This window comes from Carcharodon carcharias, chromosome 15, assembly GCF_017639515.1.
Source record: "Carcharodon carcharias isolate sCarCar2 chromosome 15, sCarCar2.pri, whole genome shotgun sequence".
Taxonomy (NCBI): domain Eukaryota; kingdom Metazoa; phylum Chordata; class Chondrichthyes; order Lamniformes; family Lamnidae; genus Carcharodon; species Carcharodon carcharias.
The window spans coordinates 25761670-25774880 of NC_054481.1; positions in this window are offsets into that span (position 1 = coordinate 25761670).

Consider the following 13211-nt stretch of genomic DNA (forward strand, 5'->3'; position numbering starts at 1 on the left):
GCCTAAACCAACGGGAGGGAGACAGCACAGCTTAAAGAGATAAGATTCAGTATAATACTGGAAGGATTTTGGGAGTGGAGCAACAAGACTCCAGAGACCAACCGTCGCAGAAGCAGAAGAACCTACGTCAGCAACGTGGAGACGCAAGAGAGAGAGAACGGAATGCCTGGCCAGTGTCAGCTCTCCTTTTTGGGTATTAGCTTTTATATTCTGTGACCACTCAGGGAGTGTCAGAGAAACCTAGTGGGTGTGCATTTAGATGCTAGTTTTGGGTATAAAACTGTACAACCTGCTGTAAACTGTATGTCTATATTTAACCAGACGTACAAGCTATATGTAGATCATCTAATGACATGAATAAAGCAAATTTAGAGTTAAGAGAGAATTGACTCTTCTCCTCTTTGTACTAAGCCAATAACCATTACCGGTGACCTCTGGCAACAGGAGAGAGTTCCAGGATTTTGACCCTGCAACAGTGAAGGAATGGTGATATATTTTCAAGTCAGGATGTTGAGTGGCTTGGAGGAGAACTTCCAGGTGGTGGTGTTCCCATGTATCTGCTGCCCTTGTCCTTCTAGATGGTAGTGGTCATGGGTTTGGAAGATGCTGTCTAAGGACCCTTGGTGAGTTCCTGCAGTGCACCTTGTAAATGGCACACACTGCTGCCACTTTGCATCAGTGACGAAAGGAGTGAATGTTTGTGGATGGGGTGTCAATCAAACGGTGATTGTCTTGGACGGTGTCAGGTTTCTTGAGTGTTGTTGGCACTGCATAGGAGAAGTTTTCCTATAACATAGGAACAAGAAGAGGCCCTTCAGCCCCTCAACCCTGTTTCAATATTCAGTTTAATCATGTTGTACCTCAACTCCATTTGCCTGCTTTTGTTCCATATCCCTCGACAACTTTAACCAACCAAAATCTACCGATCGGTGTCTTGAAAGATTACCCCTCAGCATCCAAGCCTTTTGGAGGTGAGAATTCCAAATTTCCACAACCCTTTATAGTGCACAACTTGAATGTTGCTGAAAAGAGAGAGATGTTGCTGAAGCTTTTCGTCTTGCACTCATCAGGAAAAGCATGAAAATGTCAAATTTCAAACAATCACAAAAATGTGCACCAAAGGAGAAAGGGGCACTGACTGTTTGGTAAGTCAAGTCTGATTGGCCTGCACTTGCAAAACCCAAAACAAAATATCTACTGTTAGATGTGATTTTGCAATTGGGCAGCATTAGCTGAACAACCCTGAGTGTGTTAATAGCTGCACTAACAACCAATTCAAAATAATCAATTGGGCTCATAGTGTGGCTCATTGATGATTGATGGAAAAGACATACATTCATATGCAGGAACCTGTTCTTTGCAAACAAGAGGAATATTCTCAAGCCTTGAACCTTTTTTGAATAACCCAGGAGCTTGGGGAGCCTATAGTTCCTGTTGTTTTCACTATGGCAATGCCTCAGCCAATCAGAGATGATTTGCCAGCCAATCAGCACCCTTCTCTCCTTTAGTATAAATTGTTCTGACCGTTTCAAATTCTTTCACTTGTCCTGACACGTGCCAGACAAAAAGCTTCAGCAACATGTCTGTCTTTTCAGCAATATATAACCCTTGTGTGGAAAACTGCTTCCTAATTCCACATCTGAATGGCCTGTCTCTAATTTTAAGATTGCACTCCCTTTTTCTGGATTTCCCCCACCTGAGGAAAGAGTTCCTCTGAATCAGCCTTGTGAAATCCTTTGATGATAACCTGACTGATTGTATCCATGTTTCCTTTTGAAAGCTGTTTCAGATGATTCCATCCGTCCTTTAATGGCAACAAAGGATCATTCCAAGATTATTTTGGCATTTTGACAGGCTTTCAACAAAACATTATCATAAGTCCCCTGATACAGCCTAAGGTGGATGCAAGCAAATGCTCAGCTGTTCCTGGCAGTTGACATTCTCTGAATTGGGGCAGTTAAATTTTATTTACCTTCTGTACTGATAAGTAGGGACAATTGTCAGCACACCACATGACTTGAAACCCCAACAAAACTATTTGTTCATGTTGTTCAAACCCAGCACCACTTGAAAGATTCAATTAATGCAGGGAAAGCTTTGTCAGCAGCAATTTCAAAAATGGAGCACATTTATAAAAATATACAACAACAGCAACAAACTGCATTTATATAGCACCTTTAATGATGTACAAACATCACAAGGCATTTCACAGAAACATTATCGGACAGAATCTGACACTGGTCACCATCAGAGGATATTAGGTTTCAAGGAGTGTTGCAAAGGAACAGAGAGAGATGTAGAGAAACAAAGAGGTTCAGGGGGGAATTCACCAGGGACAGGGCGGCTGAAGATACAGTCACTAATGATGGAGTGATGGAAATTGTGGGTGTTCCAGAGGCCACCATAATAGAGCAGCGTGGAGATCTTGCAGGGTCGTGGAGCTGTTGTAAGCCAAAGAGGTAGGGCGAGGCCATAGAGAGATTTGAACAATAGGATGCGAGTTTGACTACAAATTAGAAGCTGCAATTGCTCAAATATACATTAATCAACAGATCCCAGTTTAGGTGCTTAACTGTTATTCTATTAGAACTTTCATGTATCTTTAGGACTGCAGTTTAAACTCAAGCAGTTCAGACAGAGAAGGAAGCAAGAACTTGCTTTTCTATAGCATCTTTCATGACTTCAGGATGCCCCAAAGCTCTTCACAGTCAGTTACGTGTTTTCTGAAGTGCTGTAACTGTTATAATGTATGAAAAAGAATAATAGAGTGATGTCCTTCTGAGATTGTGGTTAATGTAGATTAGTGGGACCAAAGTCAAGAGAGCTTTACTTTGCATTTGGTTCATGTTGCACCTGATCAGAATGTGGGATGATATATTAGATGCAAAACTGGCAGAATATTCCATGCCTCAGCACTGAGATCCCTCAATTTAATAAAGGGTCTTCCAAGAAACAGGAGAAATAAATTATAGGGACATAGGACTTAGGAGCAGGAGTAGGCCATTCAGCCCTTCGAGCTTGTTGCTGCTAACATGCATTATTACAGGATCACAGAATATTAATGGCACTGAAGGAGGCCATTCGGCCCATCATGTCTGTACTGACTGTCTAAATGAGCATTATGACCTGGTGCCATTGCCCTGCCTTTCCCCCGTACCCCTGCACATTGTTTCTTTAACGAGTCATCTAATGCCGTCTTGAATGCCTTGATTGAACCTGCCTCCATCACACTTCCAGGCAGTGCATTCCAGACCTGATCCAATACTTGTATGAAAAAGATTTTTCTCATGTCACATTTGCTTCTTTTGCAAATCACTTTAAATCTGTGCCCTCTTGTAATGATCCTTTTACGAGTGGGAACAGCTTCTCCCTATCTACTCTGTCCAGCCTCCTCATGATTTTGAACATCTCTATCAAATCTCCTCTTAGCCTTCTTCTCTCCAAGGAGAACAGTCCTCAACCTCTCCAATCTATCTTCGTAACTCAAGTTTCTCATCCCTGGCACTATTCTTGTAAACCTCTTCTGCACTCTCTCCAATGTGTTCACATCCCTCCTATAACATGGCACCCAGAACTGTTCACAATATTCCAGCTCTATTAATGCCAATAACTTCAAGGTGTTTTTGTTAGTGTTAGTGTTCCTAAAGTGCATGTAAGGGGGTTGGTTAGCTCAGTTGGTTAGCCTGGTGTGTAGGATAATATCAGGAGTGCAGGTTCAATCCCTGTACTGGCTGAGGTAGTTCTTGGGGCCTACTTCTTCATCTTGCACCATACACCATGGGCAGAATTTTCCAGCTGATGTGCGGGTGGCATGGCCCACACCTCAGCGCTTAAAATGTTGGGCAAACGTGCCAACGTCAGCATGCGGCATCGTGATATTTAGCTGGGCAGGTGCTATGAAGCGTGACACGCACCCGCCATTAATTAAAGGCCTTGTTAAGTCCCTTAATTCAGCAAATGATGCCGATTTTGAGGAGCCCATGTGATCTTCGGCTCGGTGCATGGGCCCAACGGGCAGGCTGGTAACTGATTTTTTAACAAACCTCATCCACGAGCAGGATATGTGGGCTCAGAGGGGTTGTTAATGTTTTATCTGAAGTATTTATAGCAGAAAGTGTTTTAAACTTGCCTGTATGATTGTTAGCAGTTCAGATCGATTTCTATCAGCTTTCTCTGTACTTTGAAGCTTCTGCTCAGCAGTTTGCAGACAATAATCTTTATTGGGCCTGCAGCTTTCCAGAGGCCTCTGTTTAGCCTGGGTATGGGTTCTGACATCTCCACTGGAGGCAGCTCCTCTGAGGAGGAAGGGAGGGATACAATAAGGAGGAGGCCAGGAGTAGACAATCAGCCTCCACAGGAGGCCAGGCGCAGGCACAAGGGGCGCAGGGCCAAGAGGTTGTCCAAGGTAGAAGGGGCTGCAGAAGATGCCACTATCCTGCTGCCAGGGTAAACAGGTGGTGAAGCAGCTACCTCAAAATGACTGAGGTGCAGTGCTGAAGGAGGCTCCGACTGTCAAGGGGGACAGTGAGCTATATCTGTCAGATGATTGGCCCTGAGATCTCCCCTAACTGTGTGGGTGGACACCCCATGCCAGTGGCTCTGAAGGTCACAGTTGCCCTCCACTTCTATACATATGGCTCCTTCCAGGGCTCGGTGGGTGATCTTTGCGGTGGCTCCCAATCAGCTGTACACACTTGTGTCAGGCAGGTTACATACGCTCTGTTCAGATGAGCTTTGACCTTCATCCACTTCCGCTGGGACCAGGCAAGCCAAACACAGTGAGCCAGAGGCTTCATGGCCATTCCTAGCTTCCCCCGCATCCAGGGTGCAATAGTCTGTACACATATGGCCATCAAGGTGCCAGCAGGTAAGCCCGGTACCTTCGTCAACAGGAAGGGCTTCCACTCCATGAACATGCGGATAGTGTGTGATCACAGGATGCTGATTCTGCAAGTTTGTGCAAGGTACCCAGGCAGCTCCCACAACTCCTACATCCTCAGACACTCCCAGGTGCCGGGTCTCTTCAGCGCTCTGGCTCGGCTGGATGGTTGCTGGGTGACAAGGGCTATCCCCTCAGAAGGTGGCTCATGATGCCTCTTCACCATCCAAGAACAGAAGCTGAGCATCGGTACAATAGGAGCCACGGCACCGCAAGGGCTGTGGTGGAGAGACCCATCGGTCTTCTCAAGATATGCTTCCGCTGCCTGGACCACTCAGGGGGCGCACTCCAGTACCCGCCAGATTGCGTCCGTGATAGTGGTAGCGTGCTGCGCTCTGCACAATCTTGTGCTGGAAAGGGGGGATGCAGTTGACGATGAAGACCCTGACACAGTGGATGAGGCTGCACATGATGAATCCAGCAGTGGCTCAGAGGATGAGAAAGGACAGGGCGATGATGAGGGGCAGCACGCCGACCCGCTACTACACCAAGGAGGCAGGGACATCCAGGACACTTTAATCCAACGAACCTTCAGCTAACTCCACACACATGGATCTGCAGGACCAGCATTGCCTGGCCTTTCCACACGTGGCACTTAGGTGCTACATCTTCCACCTCATCAGCTGCAACTACATAAACATCAATGTCTGTGAAACATACAAATGCACCACAAAGGAAACACCCTCAGCCATGGTCAGAAAAGTGGACTTTATCGCCACCAAAATAAACAACAAATGTCGCTCTGAAGCAGATAATGAAACATTCCCTAATCTAGGGTCAACACAAAATCACCAGTGACAAACCCATGGAGTGCCTAACTTATGCTTACATTTGCGGGTTCGATGTCTTGGTGCCGCCCCATCGCTCGGAGTGGCTTGTGAGACAGCCTGCTGACTCTGCTGTCCTGTTGGCCTCGATGACATTGGTGGGCGTCCTCTGGCCCATGGAGCTTGTGCTGGTCCCGCCTGGGAGGGAGTGGCCAGTTCCAGAACTGGCACCTCCCCAGTTGTCGCAGCCTCAATGGATGCAACGGTCACTGGCAGAGGGGCGGAGGAGCTGCTGCCCTCATCCGGTGTGCCCTGAGAGGAGCTCACAGCAACAACAGGCAGCTGCTGAGCCGACTTGAGGTCACATTGGACCTCCCTGCTCACCGCAGATGGATGGGCACCGAGCTGGGACACTTGGTGCCCAGAAAATCTCCCACATTGCGAGTGACCACCTGTGGCCATTACCGCTGTGAGGGCTTGTAGGTCAGAGCGTACCCAATCAGAAGATTCTCAATCTGCTGGAAGCCCCTCTCCATGAGAGTCACCAATCTCTCAATGGAGGAAGCCTGAAGCTCTGTCCTGAGGTTCTTGCCGTCACTGACACTCTGCCTGGATACCTACATCACAGAGACCAAGTGAAGCACACCCTCATGCAACCATGCAGATGCTCCAGGGCACCCGGCCGCTTGTCCTGCAGCTGCTGTATGGCGGACATCTCCAGAGACACATCATCAGTGCCTGACTCAGCATGTGCCTGGTCCCCTGCAGTCGTCCAACTGCTGGCACCATCGGCACTCTCTGTCCGTACCATTTCCTCCAGTGATTGTGGAGTGCCCTCTCCACTGTGCCCCGGGACACTAGCCGATGTCATAATCCCCACCGATGTGGTAGTTGCTGCGCTGGTGCCTGGCTGGCTGAAATGATGTGACGCAAGTTGCAAGTGATGCCCCTCAGGTGTGGAGGGGGGGCTCTGGACTTGTTGCTGGCAGCCAGCCGGTGGTGATGCTGAAATTAACAACAAGGACAGCGCATCAGTTAGCGTTCAGTCAGTAACACCATTCATCCCTTCCGCTCCCCCCCCGGCTCATAATGCGCTCAACCTTCAAGAACCTAAGGAGACGAACATTGGTGGGGTCGTAAATAGTCAAGAGGAGGCCATTACACGCGCTTACAGACAGGCTAGTCAGGTGGCCTAAGGAATGCCACATGGAATGTTATGTGGATAAGTGTTTGGTAAGCACTTGGGCAAGACAAACAAGGTACGGGAATACATGAGTAATGGTAGGACTGTGAAAAGTCACGACGAATACAGGGACTTTGCTGGGCAGACCCGTTAAGGTAGCAGAACAGGAACATAAGCTTTAACAAGGTCGAAGCCAAACTTGACTTTATTATCCGAGGAATTGAAAGTAGGCAAAGGGAGGTCATGTTGCAAGTGCAGAAAACTCTGTCGAGGCCACATCTACACCTCTGCGTTCAGTTGTGACCTGCGCTTCACTGGAGGGTTGGCTTTGGAGTGGGGAGAGTGCAGAGGTACCTGACCTGGATACATGCTGGCCTGGAGAGTTGCAGTGATGAGGAAGCATTGCAAACACTTGCGACATTTGCCATGGAGCACAAGAGATTGACAGGTCACATTATTGACCTTTATATTGTTATGAGGGGCATAGAACGGGTGGACACAAGGCAACATTTCCCCTTGGCACAGGGATGATTAACGTGGTGGCATTTATTTAAGTTGAGTGCCATGAGGTTGACAGGTGAGGTGCTGAGGACCTTTTGGACAGAGTAATGTGGGATGCACTGGCTGAAAGGGCGGTGGAGGTACAAACCCTCCAAAGATGCAATAAGTCTTTGGATGTGCAGCAGCGATGCCATGGCATGGTAGACCATGGGGATAGTGGTTACAAATGGGGTAAGGCGACTGGAAGGTGCTAGAGACATGCATCCTCAAGGGGCCCAGGGACTTTTGTGTACTTCCCACACATCTGACTGTATCAGTCTGTCAATGAGCAGTATTACTGCATTAATGATTGCAGCAACCATCAGTGCGTTGGATGATGGGGAGACGGAGTGGATGGTACTGTGGACATCAGATACCTGGCCGCTGCACCCCAGCCTCGCCGACACCTGCTGATCTGGCCGCCTGCCTCCTCCCCAGCTCCATGGCCTGCTCCTCATATGTGGTGAGGCGCTGCAGCATGGTGTGCCCACCACCAGTCCGCAGATGCTCCTGGCTATTGTTCTCTGTTTTTGCCTGCAGAACAGAGAAGAGCATTCATTGGGGCTGATCACTCATGTACTCTGCACGCACACGCTGCACCCCAACCACAGTGGCCCATCTGAGGCCTCCAGCGGCTCCTGTCCACACTACTGGTGGTCAGTCACCAGAAGATAGTACGGCTGCTCCCAACCCCCTCCCACAACGGCCACCTTGGACACATTCAGCGTTCATCACTTTGAATAACACACGGGTTTTAGCGTCCATGGCAAGGAGGAGCAACTAGGTGCGGCGCCGAGGCCAGCAGATGGCTCTTGGCCACGACACCTTGAGGCACCCCCTCCACCATCTCATCACCAACAATAAGACATGTGTTGGGAGTTCTGAGTATGTGTCTAGCTGCCTCCCCTGCAGGTTGTCCCCAGGCTACTCAAATGCGACAAACACCAACATATGCTGCGGGGAGAACCCATCTTCTCCTCAACCACTAAGGCTGATGTAAGCATGGTCACTATCTGTTTGCCCACCCAGCGTGTGCTAAATGCCCAATACAGTAACAAAACTAAGACACTTAGCCTCAAAGGCTAAGGCTACCTGCTGGATCAAATGGCCAAGGCTGACATGGTACTCACCCTTCCAGGGCGCAACAAATCATTGAAGCGCTTGCAGCACTGGATTCCCGTGTGCCGCACAGCATCTTGAGAGCTTACTGCCTCTGCCACCTCCTGCCATGCCTGCCTGGTCACGTGGGGAGCCCTCCTCCTCCCATCCTCTGGAAACAACACCTCCCGATGGTTTGACACCTCTTCCAGGAGGGCAGCAAGGCAGGCATCAGAGAACTGAAGGGCACAGTGGCCCCCCGCTGGTCTACCCTGCAGCCTGCCCCACTCCTCCTCCTCTGCCCTCACCTCCTCTGGAACCCGCTCTCTGGCCATGGTGAACAGCCTAAAGCAGGCTGCCTGGCCTTTCTTTATACAGGCTGCCTGTTGCCCATTGGAACTGGCGGTCTGAACACGCCCGCTGCAGATTTGAATTTGCCGCTGAACACGGGAGTCTGAAACGAGCTGGGAAGGCCTTAATTGGCCCCCCCGCGCAAAATGGCGACGTGGCCCGTTTCGCCGGTGGCCATCGGCTCCGCGCCTGCTGCTGATTGGGTCGGGCCCGCCCACCTGACAAACAGAAAATTCAGCCCCATGATTAGCAACCAATTACGTGTAGAGAGAGAATTATGTGTAAGGAAGTAGCTGAGTTCTTTGCATTAACCATAGCTTTTTAAATCTATTTCAGTTAACAATGTTCAATTAATGAAGCATTTCCACTCAGACAGTGTTATAGCTGATTAGGGGAGACCACAAAACATGTCTCTTTTAGACCTAGCCTTGAAATTGCATCCACTACAGATGTGAAAATTTAGGGAATGAATTAAGTGATGGGGTTATTCCAGTTATTCCAGTTAAAACTGGAGTTACAGATCTAATATTGGGTGAGTTAATATTTTGAAATATGCTGATAGTGAAAGAAAAATGTAAAAAGAAGGATGTTAGAACTGATTCCTCCAATATTGGACAACCTCCAGGCCAATACCTACAAACCAATGCTTTGTAAGTGTGACTAAGTATGTCTGATAATTACGTTTAATGATAGCTATTGTTGTATGCTTAAATCCCGTGAAATCCAATATAAAGGCCTTTGATGCATATAATCTTGTAGAGTAACTTGTTAGATTATAAGTGAGTACATTCATCTGTTAAGAGTTTGGCCCATCAGCACAATATATTTATAGAATATACCCTTATAGAAATAGTAATGGCCATAAACCCCAGAAATATTTCCATTATCATAATTACTGATTCAAAACAGGCACAGGGGATTTGATGTATTAAGCTGTATGTAATAGATAAGATATTTTATGGGTGATTAATATTCACCCCATGTCCCATCTTCCAGTATGGGAAGGAAGCACAGGGAATGCTTGAAAGAGAAAGTGTTAATTTTCAAAAAGGTGGGATGAGAGGGTGATTTTTTTAAATCATTATTTGTATTAAAATTCATTTTCAGGTAATGGATCGAAAGCAAATAATTTGCAGCTTTTCATGACAGTAGCCATCTGTAACTTGGGTAGCAGATGCAGTGCTGACAACTGTGGGAGCAGCTCAAACACAGCTCTGGAAAGCATCCAAAGAATGTTGAGTTGGCATTGGGATCACGTTCCAAGATTCCTCCATCATGATTTCCCACAGCATCCAAGTGCAGCTCCAGGAGGTAAGAGTTTCCATGCCTCAGATTTACTTCAGGGCTGCAGACCTTCTTTAAATACTGTCCAGAGGGTCATGATTGTAGCATTCTCAAATAACTGGATAGATCTCAGCATCCAAAAGCCAAGAGACTGATAAAAATCATTATGGAAAACAGAATTTGGTTTTATTCAATGACCCTGTGCAATTTTTTCTAGTCATTCTCATGATGTGGGTACCTCTGGCAAGGCCAGTATTTTGTTGCTCATCCATAGATGCCCTATAAATGTTTGATACAACTGAGCGACATCAAAGAGTAGTTAAGAGTCAACCACACTGGCGTGAGTCAGATCAGATAAGATAGATAGATCAGACAATATAGACCCAGATCAGATAGGCCGGCCAGGTTTATTCCTTATAGAGCATCAGTGAACCAGTCTGGTTTTAGTAACAATTCAAGAGCTTCATGGTCACTTGTTTACAAACTCAAATCCAGTTCTTAACCAACTAGGGTGGGATTTGAATTCACATCCCCTGGACTATTAGTTGATGCCTACATATTTCTAGTCTAATAACTGTGCTATCACTCATGTTATGTCTTTAAGAGAGATCACACACATTTTCCTCCATGTGATGTACTCCCAATATACTAATATACCCTTTTGCCCATAGAATTGCAATCGTTCGAATGTAACTGAAAAACCGATAGAATTTTTAATAAACTATAGAATGTAATCATTTATATTGTTGGTCAACAGATGTTGGGTTATTTAGAGATTATTGACTCTAAGGCAGAATGTGGCATTTCAACTTGGATAATGAGATTGGGATAGCATTTGAAGCAGATTATAGACATGAACTCAATTGCTTGCCTTCAATCATGGTGAATGTAATATTGTCATTTTATTTAGACTTAAGGCATGAATGCATAAACTGAAAAAGCTATCGTCAGGGCTTTAGAGCTAAATAAATAGCAACTCTCCCAAATGTTTCAACAGTTTTTAAGGAAAGAAAGAACCTGCCTTTCTCTAGCGATTCTCACAATTTCAAGATGATTTACAGACAGTTTTGAAATGCAATCATTGTTATAATGTAGGAAACACACAGCAAACTCCCATAAATAGCAGTGAGATAAATAACCAGATCATCCTTTTTTAGTTGTTGGCTGAGGGATAAATCTTGGCTGAGACACTGGGGTGAACTCCCCTGCTCCTCTTCAAAAATCATCATTAGATCTTTTGCCTCCACTTGAGAGGGCAAATAGGAGCCATGGTGGATGGGCAATAACTGCCAGGCTTGCCACTGATACAAACATCCTGTGAATGCATTTTAATAAATCCCAAGGCGGAGTTTGAAACCCACAATCTTTAGACCCAAGAGCAAGGTTGCCAACAAGTGAGTCAAGCTCAGGCGCACCATCTCAGCTTGCCTCTACTTGACACCTCCCCAACAGTTCAGCTGGAGAGTAAGAACTCACTTTGTGAGGAATCATTGGTGAGAAAACAGTCCTACACTATCATGCTCATTACACTGATTCACCATTGTACTGTGCCACACATCCACCCTAACTACAGATGCATTATGACAAAATATGTGCTTTTGCAGACCAGTTTCATTTCAGAGTTTGCATAGGTGCAAAGCCTGCTTTGCTTCAGTGCAACCTGTGCAGTGGAAATGTAACCAATCTTCTGAGTGAAATTTCAGCAAGTAAAGAAGAACTTGCATTTATATAGCGACTTTCAAGACCCCAGGACGTCCCAAAGCCATTTACAGCCAATGGAGATCTTTTGAAGTGTAGTCACTGCTGTAACATAGGAAATACAACAGCTGAGTTGTGTGCAGCAATCTCCCACATATAGCAATGAGATAAACAACCTGATAATTTGTTTCCCGTTCTTTGTTGGCTAAGGGTTAAACATTGATCCTGTGACAGTGAAGGAATGGAAATATGATTCCAAGTCAGGATGGTGTGTGACTTGGAGGGGAACTTGCAGGTGGTAGGTTTCCATGCATCTGCCACCCTTGTCCTTCCAGCTGGTAGAAGTTGCAGGTTTGGAAGGTGTTGCCTTGGAAGGTTGTTACACTACATTATGTAGATGATATAAATTGCTTCCACTGTGCACTGATGGTGGAGGGAGTGAATGTTTAAGGTAGTGGATGGGGTGCTGATCAAGCAGGCTGCTTTGTCCTGGGTGATTATGAGGGGCATAGATAGGGTGCATAGGAAGGCACTTTTTCCATTAGTAGAGGGGTCAATAACCAGAGGCACAGATTTAAAGGTAAAAGGTGGGAGACTAAGAGGGCAGTTGAGGAGAAATTTTTTCACCCAGAGGGTGGTGGGAGTCTGGAACTCACTGCCTGAAAGGATGGTTAAGGCAGAAACTCTTGTAACATGGGGGAGGTGATGGCATAGTGGTATTGTTGCTGGGCTAGTAATCCAACATAATGCTCTGGAGACATGGGTTCAAATCTCATCACTACAGATGGTGGAATTTGAATTCAATAAAAATCTGCAATTAGAAGTCTAATGACCATGAAACCAGTCAATTGTTGTAAAAACCCATCTGGTTTATTATTATCCTTTAGGGAAGGAAATCTGCTGTCCTTACCTGGTCTGGCCTACATGTGACTCCAGGCCCACAGCAATGTGATTAACTCTTAAATGCCCTTTGAACCAGGAATGGGTAATAAATGGCCAGCAATGCCCACATCCCATGAATGAATAAAAAAAAGTATTTGTTGCCATAGCCTCCAGGGTATGGGCCAAGTGCTGGAAAATAGGATTAGTGTAGTCAGATTTTTGTTGACTGCCATGGGCTGAATGGCCTCCATCTGTGCTGTAACGTCTATCGGTGGAGTCAAACTTCTTGAGTGTTGAAGCAGCACTCACCCTGGCTTGTGCCTTATAGATGGTGTAGATGGTGGAAATGTGTGATGGCATTAGCTGTTTTCAGAACTTCTGGTCAGAATCATCATTATGCTAATATAACAATTGACCAGTGGAAAATCTGGAATCTGTTTGGCTGAGACACCTGATCTAAATGAATTGT